The 12128-nt window shown below is 41.4% G+C and overlaps 1 protein-coding gene across 1 annotated transcript in view; it reads right to left on the bottom strand.

The window, feature by feature from the left end:
• The window catches only part of SLC1A4 (solute carrier family 1 member 4), a 33297-nt gene that overhangs the window by 20400 nt on the left and 769 nt on the right, over nt 1-12128 (bottom strand). The window lies entirely within an intron of this gene.

Raw genomic sequence — 12128 nt, 5'->3', positions numbered from 1 at the left:
TGTGCTTAGTTTGCACTGATCAACATTGAATTGCATCTGTCATTTTGTTGCCCAGTCACTCAGTGTTATGAGATCCCTTTGTAAACTCTTTGCAGTCAGATCTGAGACTTAACTATCTCAAATTATTTTGTATCATCTGCAAAGTTTGCCACTTCACTGTTAACCGCTTTTTCCAGATCATTTATGAATATGTTGAACGGCACTGGACCAAGTACAGCTCCTTCAGGGACCCTGCTATTTACCTCTCTCCACTGTGAAAACTGACTGTTTATTTCTATCCTTTGATCCTATCTTTTAACCGGTCACCATCCCAGTTAATACTTAACAATCCTGTTCTTAGAAACCTCAACATCCTATGTTACAGTTTTAATTACATCTCCTACCTTTGTACTAACTGAGGCTTAACAAGCCTGTACCCTCTGCCTGTGTGTAATATTCATCTGTATGTTACGTATGTAAATGCACATGTAGTGAGTTACCCGCATTTCTAATTGTAGGCTTGATCTTTCACCTATCTGTAAATGACCTTTTTGAGAAAGAGGAAAAGCTTTAAAGAGAAGTGTCTACTCGATTTAGATATTTTAGAGATGTACTGCCATCTGGCATGATTCTGAAGGGAAGTTCCTGAGGCAGCTACCACACAGTATGCAAGATGTGCTGTTTATTTACCTTGGGTCTTGAGGTGAGATGGGGAATGGTCAGGCTTATCACTTAGGACATGACAGGAATCGGAGGGTAAAGTTTGTGGGCACTGTGGTGAAAAGGTCTGGCTTAGGCCAAGTCTACACTTAAAAGTTTTGCGGCACAATATGTCAGTTAGGGGTGTGATTTTTTTTTTTTTTGACATAGCTATGTCACTAGTTATACTGGCCAAAAAATGCTTTTGCCAGAACAGTTTATTTCACTCACCAAGTCACTATACAAGCAAAAACATAGTTGTGTCAGTATAACTGTATCTACACTAGGAGGGTATAGCTGTAATGTCAGTAGACCTCTGTCTACACTATAAAGGTACAGCTTTACAGCAAAACTTTTAAGTGTAGCTGAGGCCTTAGGGTATGGAAGAAATGGAAGGTAGCAAATCCAGGGAGCCGCAAAGGGAAAGTGAGCAGAGAAGCTACATCTTTTAAAGGAAAGAGAAGCTAGTTGAAGGTAAGGGTATGTCTCCACTAGCACTTTTGTCGGTCAGGGTGTGAAAAAAACCCAACCCCTGACCAATATAAGTTTCACCAATAGAAGCAATGGTGTGGACAGTGCTATGTCAGTGGGAGAGCATCTCCCGCCGACATAGTTACCGCCACTCGTTGGGGGTGGTTTAATTATGCCAAAGGGTGAGCTCGGGCCCAGGCCTTCAGCATGGAGCAGCTACAGGGGAGAACTTACAGCAGCACAGCTGCAGCGTAGACATAGCCTAGAAACTCAACTGATAACCTGTTTGGTGTTCTCCTATTCATAGCTCCTTTATCCAGTCACTGTATGGACTTTCCCACAGCCTTGATGATACTACAAAGTACACAGACTTTCACAAAACAACTGGCTGTTAACACTCAGAGCCTCTCTTTCTGTTGCTTTTGTCAGCAGCATTGAAAGCATGATAGCAATAATTTGGGGCTTATTGAGTCAGATCGCATTATAGCTGAGAAATATGATTTTATTTCATAGAAATTCACAATATAAATGTTTTGCTGAGCTAAGAAAAGAAAAGAAAAGAAAAGAAAAGAAAAGAAAAGAAAAGAAAAGAAAAGAAAAGAAAAGAAAAGAAAAGAAAAGAAAAGAAAAGAGAGAAATTCAAGCAGGCTCCAGTACTGCAAACAGTTATTCACATGATTAACTTGATGCATGTGAGTTGTGCCATTGACCTCCATGGAACAACTCATATGCATCTAGTTAAGTGCACATGTAACTGTTTGTAGGATCAGAGCATTAGGCCCAGTACTTAAGCACATACTTAAATTTAAGCATGTGCTTAAATCCCATTGGATTTTAGTAGGTGGCTTAGTGCTGTTGAAAGCCCCAATTCAGCAAAGCAAGTGGCAATTTTTGGCTCAAACTGCTAGATAATGCTTCAAGGTCATTCTGAACATTGGTGAATGTGGTGCACAGAAATGTGACTGTACTTCCCCAATCACCTGACCTGATTTTGACCCTGAAGGCAGAAAAGAACATTTTAGGTTACAAAGGGATACAATTATGGGCCAAATTAATTAACACTGAAAGATCAATAGGAACCCCATTACATTGGATGTTTTGTCCGCTCAAATAATAAAGTCACTTTAGACTATCATGGAAGCATCTAATTTAATGTGTTATTCTTATTTGTTGTGCAATCTACTATGTAGGAAAAAACATTTTTAGTCATAAAAGCCTATTATCAAATAAGTGGTTTAATCAGCTATACACTTAGGTGCGATTTTACACAAAGTAGAGTTATAATTCATTAAGATAAGTCATCATATGAATTAAATCAGCCTTTGATGACAGACAGGCCAGTGTGAAAGTGCACAGGCTTTCAACTTCATCAGAGGGTGAATCTGGGCAAACACCCCCACATAAAGCACAGTAAATAGTTTAATCGAATGTGTTCCATAGGAAAATGCCACCCCACAACTGACAGGCTATTCGGGCTGGTCATGTGCTCACATCAGAGGCAGTGTTTATCATGAGCAGTGAAGCAAAACTAAGAGACCTTGGAAAGCCAGTCCCAGTTCTGTCAGTACAAGTCTGTGTTCATTATGTCCCCAATTCAAAATGGAAAATTCACATATAAAAGCACAAACATACTTCCTGTCCATGTGTGCCACCATAAAGGAAGGACGGCACTTAGGCGAATGTGTAATTGCACATGAAAATCAGATACAACCACTGGACAACATTTTTTCTCAATGCACCAATTTACTCCTGGAATTTACATGGGTTCCTATGAAACAAAGTAATAAATAATTATATAGAGCACCATAGATCTTCTGCACTTTACAAAGGAGATCAGTATCATTATCCACACTTTACAGAGGGGTAACGTGAGGCACAGTGAAAGGAAGTGACTTGCCAAAGGTCACCTGTTAGGCCAGTGGCAGGAATAGAACCCAGGTCTCTTGAGTCACAGTCCACTGCTCAATCTACTAGAATCCACTGCTTCCCTATAATTTTTTTTTGGCGGGGGGGGGAGGGAGGGAGAACAGAAGTAATTCAGGTGATCAGACAAAAAATAACTGCCAGGATCACCACAAAAATACACACACATTCACTCTCTCACACACACTTACTGGTCCCCCGCATCTATTGCTCTTTTCCTAGCCTACTTTCGGCCAGGAAGGATAGACAGCTTCCCACAGTATGCTGCTCCAATTAGAGCTTGTCTAGATAGGGAAGTTATTCTTCAGAAGTGGATTATGTTAAAGAGGAATATGGCACTCTTATTCTGGAATATGAGTGTCCACACCAGGAGATACTCCTGAACAGCGATTGCACTTTAAATTCTCACCCTTCCTTAATCTGAATTAATTTTCAAATGTTGACAACCCGTCTTTCTGTAATTGAGAGTGTCCACATAGGAAGTTATTCTAGAATAGCAATTTCCCCAGGCAGACAAGCCCTTAGAAACCTGTGAAACAGGGCCAATCCAAGCTCAGGAAGGGAACCACAGGGGAATGGTCCAGAAGGTCCACAGTAGTTGTGGATAAAGGGTGTGATGAGCTTGGGGAGTAGGGTTAGATTAATGGGTTTTTTGAATGTGTAACATTAAAAGTTTAGGTTTCAGAGTAGCAGCTGTGTTAGTCTGTATCCACAAAAAGAACAGGAGTACTTATGGCACCTTAGAGACTAACAAATTTATTTGAGCATAAGCTTTCGTGGGCTACAGCATCCGAAGAAGTGGGCTGTAGCCCACAAAAGCTTATGCTCAAATAAATTTGTTAGTCTCTAAGGTGCCACAAATACGCCTGTTCTTTTTATTAAAAGTTTAGTTTGCTCTAAAAAGACCCCAAGCCCTAAGTGCCTGTTACATCTTACTAAAGTACATGAGTGTTATCACTCTGGTGGCCACCCTTGAGGAAACACTGGGATTGTCTGATATTGAATACGCTGGTTATCCTGCCAGCATGTGGTTCAGTGATAGTACAGTCCTTGCTACCATTACTGAGGTGGTAAAACTGAATGCTGTCAGTGCTGGGAAGGAAGAGAGTTACATAACTTACATGGTGCATGTTTCATTCCTGTTTAACTCCAGAGTATCCGGTACAGGTCCTCCCCTCCCCAGGAAAGGGAGCTGCCTTACACATAGGAGCAACTTTAGCCTCAGGGGAGTGGTAGCAAATGAAGACCACCTCTGTGCTCTGAAAAGGAGGAATGCTTCCCACTGTGCCTCTCCTCAGTGCCCAGGCCAGCGACTATGGCTGCGAGCTGGGCAGAGAACTCCCCACTTGTCACAACACAGTATACATTTTGCAAAAAGAAACACAGACACCACTCATGTGGGCATCATTCAGCATGAAAGGACAGCACAGCCTCAGGTCTGGGGCACTGGCAGAACTCAGTGAGGAAGCTTGCAAAATAACCGCCCTATACCTGATGCAAGACAGCACCGTCCCCCAACTTAATTTCATCATTTAAAAAGGAACCTAGATAAGGAGACAACTACTGTTAGAGGAGATTAGACTGGGGTCTTCTCTGTTATAGGTATACAGCCATTTGGAAGCTTTTCTCCTGTTCACAAATGCACAACCGTGTAAAAACAGCTACTGTTCCATCCCCTAATAATTACAAAGAATCGGTTCCACCAATAATATAGGGGATGTTAGTTTCTGAATCAGAATGCGACAAAAAGCCAGTGCAGACTGTAACATTTCCTGTTTAACCTACAACATTCCCTTTTTCATAGTGTATACAACAATCATGAGGTATCAGAAATGGACATAGCCTGTTGCCAATAAGTGACACTCTGAGTTTAGCATTTCTTGAAAATACACAATTCAAGCAACTGTATAATTGTAACTACTAACCCACCATTCCCTATCCCCCATCATGGTCATTACAATGCAAGACTTTTATCCCTTTTGGTCTCAGAGTAGAGTGTTGGTATTTATTCTCATTTTTATAACTCTTTCAAAAACAGATTGAAAGTTTGTCGCTGATTGTTTCTAAGGCCCATTACTCTACCACAGTTGCCTAGGGCTAGTCACCGGGATCTGTGAAACCCATGCCTCAATTTACAGGACTAATCCATGGCTGTGAGATGTAGTGCCACTAGATTGTTGATTTAAGGCCACTGCAGGCAGGCAGAGTATTCTCTGAAAGCTCAACTGAGAATGGGACTAAGAGCAAAAGTACTCCTGCATTCTGAGCTTGGCTCTGATATGGACTCCTGGGGTCTCGATCCAGCCTGTTCGATTTCTCCATCTATAACATGGGGTGATAATTTTTCACTCCCTCCCAGGGGTGTTACAACTAAAGCTAGCCGAAAATTGGAACTTCCATCCTGCAGAAAACTTCAAGATTTTGAAATCTGGTTTCACCCCAACTGGGAGGGGAGAAAAATATTCTTTTTTGTTTTGACCTTCAATAAATATTTAATTTTTATAAGGTCAAAACATTTCATTTAGACTTTTATATTAAAGTATAAAATACATAAAAGCCAAATCAAAGTAAAAATGAAATGTTTTGATCTTACTGAAATGAAATTTTGATAATTTTTCATAGAAAATGTCAGTGAAATCAATGATGCTACAAAACGTTTCAATTTGATCAGATCAGTATTTTCCAATGGAAAACTGTTCAGGCAGAAAATTTTTGACCAGCTCTAGTTTATGACATGTTAATTTGTATCTGTAGAGCGCTGTATACATTCTAAAACTCATCAGAACAAGGTGAACACTGTACCTGGATGCAATAATGGTCTTCCCAGAACTTTTCTATATGCTGGAAGTTATGCCTGGATCCCAGCACCAGCAGCTAACCTCTGCTTCCGCAGCAGGAGGCTGGCAAAGACCTGAAAATCCATGCCTTAATCCCTGAATTTGAATTTTAGGTGCCCCAAAGAATCACTCACTAGCCTTCCTCAAAATTGCAGTGTGAAACTAGATCAGCGAACTCAGGACCAGATATCATTTTATATGCCAGCCCAAGGGAATCTAATGGCAGTATAGGAGAATCAAGGATACAGGAAAGGGCAAAGTGGATACAAAGCATCCTCTAAACCTGTATTTCTCAGAAGGAAATTGATGGAGGCCTCTGTATTCGCTCAGATGTAGCCCCAACCCTTTTTCTCCCTTTGAACCTATCCCCTCATTAGTCAGCTTGCTGTTAAACCACAGGAGGAACTACTTCTGCAGGAGCTGGGTGTATGTGTCGCCTCTTCAGAGGTCTGGCCTAGCGAATGAGTGATCAGTGGCCAAGCCTGGGAACAGAGCCAAGCCCCAGACTCCCATGGCACAATGCAAAGCACTACCTCTGGCCACCAAGCCAACAGACTTAAAAAAAATAATAAAAACCAACAGAACGGCATGTCCTGATAAAGGACAGCTTTTCTAAACTCCAGAGAATCCATGTTAAATATTGACCCTCCAGGCTGGGCCCCAGCTCCCATTCACTATTTCCACACACTGGAAGGTTTACACTAGCTTTCAATTCTGTGTTGTACCTAAAAAGTGCTCTAAGAGTGTGAGTGCCACTTATGATGCCATTAATAATCACCTCATGGTCCAAGTCACAGATACATGGCTTATCAGGCCAGAAGGAACCATTATGATCCTCTAGTCTGAACTCTTGCATAAAACAAGCTATAGCATTTCACTGTTCCACTCACTCCTGTCTCAAGCCCATAACCTCTAGTTGAGCTGGAGTGTATCTTTCAAAGAGCCGATCCAGTCTTGATGTTCAGGTGGGTCATAGCCATCTGTTTTCACAAGCTAATTATGAACTGTCTTGATACCACTGAAAATGTTAATTGATTTTTGACTGAATATAATTATGACCAGCCTACATATTTTGGCATTTGCTGTTGCCCCAATTTGAACTGAACTGAGTAGTAGAATCTCAAAGGACGTTTCCAGACACCACAGATAACAGCCAAAAAATCAATGCCACGTGTCCTTGTGTTTAACTGAAGTGTGTCATACTTAAAAAAAAAAAAAAATCATAGTGCATCAGTGTTGTGTGCTTTCAGTGTGAAAGTGATTTGCACTGGCTGCCAGCTGGATTCCAGGCACAGTTCAAGGTCTTGATTTGAACCTGTAAAGCCCTAAATGGTTTGATGCTTTGCCAGCTTAAAGACCTCCTCTCCTGTAGCATTCTGCCACAGCTGAGATCAGCAAACCATTTTAAAAGCAATACTGGGGAGAGAGGGAAATAACCAGTGCGGTGTTTTCCATGCAAGTCCCTCACATAACTTGCTCTACCCCTGCTCTGCCAGAGCCCTGATTTGTTAACCTTCTGGACACAGTGCAAAGCTCTTTAAAAAACAAAAACAAAACAGGTGTTTGGGGAGGGGACAGAGCAATAATCTTGGGATGGTGTTTCCAGGTTTCAGGGTGGGATTCTATGTTGAGCGGGCCAGTGTGTTGGAGGTGATGCGTGGGGTAGGGGAGTGGCGGTGTGTTGGAACAGTCCATTTCATCTGATATGTTCAAATTGGATTTTGTCCCATCATCGTAGTGGCCCCCCATGTGTTTTAGAGCGGTGCTTATTGCTAGGGACTGATTACTTGAGGGACAGGCTGCTTCTCTCCCTGTGGGGCGTTGCTACGACTGAAATCAATGCAGAGGGCCAGAGTTGGAGCACTGCTGCCACAGCATGCTCCTCGAGGGATTCTTGACTTTGGAATTTGCTCCCTTCCCTCATTCACCAAAGGCTGGATCTGTCAATCATCAGGGCATGCTGCATGGATCATCTTTTCTCCAGGACATTTGAGGACAGGTTGGGTGAGGTACGAAGGGGTTTTTCTGTCTGCTGGGGGAGGTTTTTATGGTTGGTGTGTATTTCTTCATATGGATGGGAAGAGCAGTCCATTATCTTAGGATATTTCATTAGATTAAACTATGTATGGGCACCTTGAATATAAGATAGGCACTTACGTTTGTATAAACCAAAATGGGGGGGAGGGGAAATCAGTTAATGCTTTTTCTCTAGAAATGGCATCAATGCGCAAACTAGTGTTGTTTATTGAGCCAGCATGTGTATTTTATTTATTTATTGATTTATTTTTAAGCATGAAGGATTAAATTCCATTGACAACTGGGACACAGACACCCATTGGGCAAAGGGATCATCACTATTTTTTTTACAAGCAGCTCCTGTCTCAGACCTGACAAACTCACTACACCTAATACACTGCTTTCATGGTATTTACCCATAAAAGGTAGCATGTGAGATCTCTACTGAAAGCTTGTAACTTATCAATACTTGGTCATTGTGAGATGTATTTATACATAATATTTAAGGAATAACAAAATTATATTGAAAACTATGCCTATGGGATTGGAGTAAAAGTTAGTCATATGGCCTGATGATGGCCCATTCAAGCACGAGAGAGTTGTCATCCCTCTTTGGTCAGCCGGTGATGTAATGTAAGGTTCAGTTGTCTACCCTTGCCCCATCTCAGAATAGTCAATAGAAAACCATCAAAGACAACTGCAAACAATCAAAACCATTTAGGGGTAGAAAGGGACATTAAGGGGGTCACCCTGTCTGTGACTAAAGACACAGGATGGATACATCACAGGGTGAAGAAAGACACTCTGCAGCCATTCACTGAGGAGACATCTTATGGAGTGGGGCTGTTTCATGAAAGACTGGATCCTGGTTCCTGTGAAGCCAGCCAGCTCCAAACCTTTGGGGGGAAAACCTACTTTATGAGATAGAAAAAATTAACTATTAATAAGGGTGGGCCCTAGTTTGCGTTTTAAGATTTTGTTTTGTATTGTAACCATTTGTTTCCATCACTCTCTTGTTTCTAGTGGAACCTCTATTCTTCTTTAAAAATACATTATTTTGTTGTATTATAAGTGCTCATAAGTGCTGTGTGTGATACAGCAGCATTGGTTTAAGGTAAAACTGGTAAAGTGGGGTACACTGCTCTATTGGGAGCAGAGGATCTGGGATTTCCGTGAGTAGCCTGTGTCAGGGGCTGGAATTCACGGGGGAATCACTTCAAGGGGATTTTGGTGCACCTCTTGTTTACCTGCACAGCAAAGACAGGATACTGGCACAACCTGGAGGAGAGTGGGTGAGCGTCTAAAAGGCTGGTGGTCTTAGGAATCGAACACCCCACTATCACAGCAAGACTTCCTCTTGCAAGAGGGAGAAGGTAGGGAACAAGATGACTCAGTCCTGGGAACCCCGAGAACCATCACAATACACCTTATCAAACCCCGGACTCTGAGCTCTATCTACATCATTTAAACTCAGCATCTGCATTTAGATGATTCTGGGGGGGATCTGTCTACTGCTCCCAAGTTTAGGTGGAACTTCAGAAATCCTGCCAAGCACCCTTGGAAGTGCCCAGCCTCCGCCCATCGTGTATGCATTCAGAACACTCAGAACTCCAGGATGATACATCAAGAAAACACCACACACATGCCCAGCACCTTATGAATGTGCAGCCTCAGGCTTGGGTCATTTTAGTGGTCTTCTAGATTCTCAGAGTTTAGCAGTGACAGGTCGATTCTTTCTACATTTTAAACAAATTGTTTTTCTTTTTCTTAGATTTGTTTCCCCAGCCCATCACTTCCTATTCGTCTCAATGGGCATTCTACCTATCTCCACTTTTATTTTTTAATTAGGACTCTCAAGATTTCTCACGATCAGTCCTTGAGAATTATGGGATGAGGAAAGACTGGAATGTAGCTAAATACTTGCATGCTGTTGAAAGTGTAAATCAGCACCACTAATTGCAGTTATTACCACTAATGGACCTGCTAACAAGGCTGTGTGAATCCACATTTATAGCACAACAAAAACAGGATGGAGAGCCCCAAAGTATTGTCAGATTCACCACTAGTTTCACCAGCCATAAACAAATTTCCCTCAACAATAACAAAATGTATATTTAAAAACAAGAAAAAGAAAAACAACCAAACCTTTGAACTAACATGTTTGTTAAACGTAAGTGCTCAGTCACTTTGCTTTTATATTGTAACTCTTCTCCCCAGTCCAAAAATAGACAAAATATAGACAAGAGATTATCAACTCTTATAAAAGGGAATTTATCTCCATACATTTACACCCATGATACTGTATCAGTTTCCCTCAGTATATTTTTATTTGGAGACACTGCACTCCAACTTGCAGGTTCTCATTCATTCTGCCACGTTTTTCAGATTATGTAGCAATTTTCTCATTGGTTAATCTCCGCAATGGGACTACTCACAGAGTAAAGCATTACTCAGTGTGAGTAAGATGACACTATCAGGCCCTGAATACTGCTAATATATTGTGTGTTACACTGTCAAAGTGCTGAACAAAGATTAATCAAGGAATAAGAGATTACAGTTGGAAGCAATTTTGAGAATACTGTATTAAAAGTCTCTCCCTTTGATGATGAAAATATTGGCTCTGTGTGTTTCACTGAAATGTCTTTTTTAAAAACAAATCTCTCTTATTCAGATTGTCACAGCATCTGCACACTAAAAATAGTGAACTGTAGAAATGTTACAGGCAGATCCTGATCACTACCCCCCCCCCCGCACCTATTTAAAATGAAATAACAACAGCTACTACGCACTAAGACAAAATAAGAATAACTGCTATATAATTAGAAATGGGAGCCTTGCCTTTGAAGGAAGTTCTCATGGGGATGTAAACTTTGCAGCTGGCCCCCTTTCTCTATAATAGGTGGAAGGAACCTACCAAATGTCAGGATGAAAAAGGAGTGGGATGGAGGATAATACAATCATGTCACTCTATAAATCTATGGGATAGCCTTAACTGGAATACTGTGAGCAGTTTTCATCACCCCATCTCAAAAAGGATACTGCAGAATTAGAGGGAGTTCGGAAATATGCAACAAGAATGATTTGGGGGCAGTAAAAACTTTCATATGAAGAGAGATTGAAAAGACTGGGATTGTTTGCCTTCAACAGGGGATGCCTTCGACAGGGGAATCTTGAGTAGGAGTAGAGAGACTATTTTAATTCTGTGTTTGGCACTGGTGCGACTGCCACTGGAATACTGTGTCCATTTCTGGCACCCACAATTGAAGAAGGATGTTGGTATATTGGAGAGGATTCAAAGAACCACCACGAGAATGATTAAAGAATTAGAAAACATGCCTTATAGTGACAGACTCCAAGAGCTTAATCTAGTTAATTTAACAAAGATTAAAGAGTGACTTAATTACAATCTATAAGTACCTACATGGGAAATAAATATTTAATAATGGGCTGTTCAGTCTAACAGAAAGATATAACATGATCCAATGGCTGGAAGTTGAAAGGGGACAAACTCAGACTGGAAATAAGGCATAAATTTTTAATGGTGAAAGTAATTAATCATTGGAACAATTTACCTGGTGGATTCTCCTTCACTGACAATTTTTAAATCAATACTGGATGTTTTTCTAAAAGATATGCTCTAGGAATTATTCTGGGGAAGTCCCATTGCCTGTGCTATACAGGACATCAGACAGATGATCTCTTCTGACCTTAGAGCTATGAATAAGAGGGGACATGGTAAAAGCATGCAGAATAATGAATGGTCTACACCTTGTATTCACCCAAGAACCAGGACGCTTTCAAGGAAACCAAAAGGGGCCAAATTCAAAACTGGACAAAGGAAATAACTTTCTCACACAACACATAACTAACCAATGGAACTGGCTACTACAAGATATTATTGAGGCCAAGAACTTAGCAGGATTCAAAGTGGGATCAGACACTTCCATAGGTCATAAGCGGAATTATAATAGTTAAAAAAGTCTGGAAACCCTCCCGCTTCAGGGCATAAACCAATCTCTAATTAAGGGACTAAAGAGAAAACTGTCCCTGGGGACAGGTTACTGCACATCCTTCCTCTGAAGCATCTAGTGCTAGCCACGGTCAGCGCCAGGGACTAGCTGGGGCTGATGTAACAGGGGGGGGTCCTAGGCTCCAGCAGCAGACACCCCCCAGGAGTGGGGCCCACGCTGTGCAGCCAGCTCC

The sequence above is a fragment of the Malaclemys terrapin genome, chromosome 3 (assembly GCF_027887155.1).
Source record: "Malaclemys terrapin pileata isolate rMalTer1 chromosome 3, rMalTer1.hap1, whole genome shotgun sequence".
NCBI classification, from domain to species: domain Eukaryota; kingdom Metazoa; phylum Chordata; order Testudines; family Emydidae; genus Malaclemys; species Malaclemys terrapin.
Note: the sequence above shows the minus strand (reverse complement) of the source record. Positions and strands in the feature narration are given on the sequence as shown.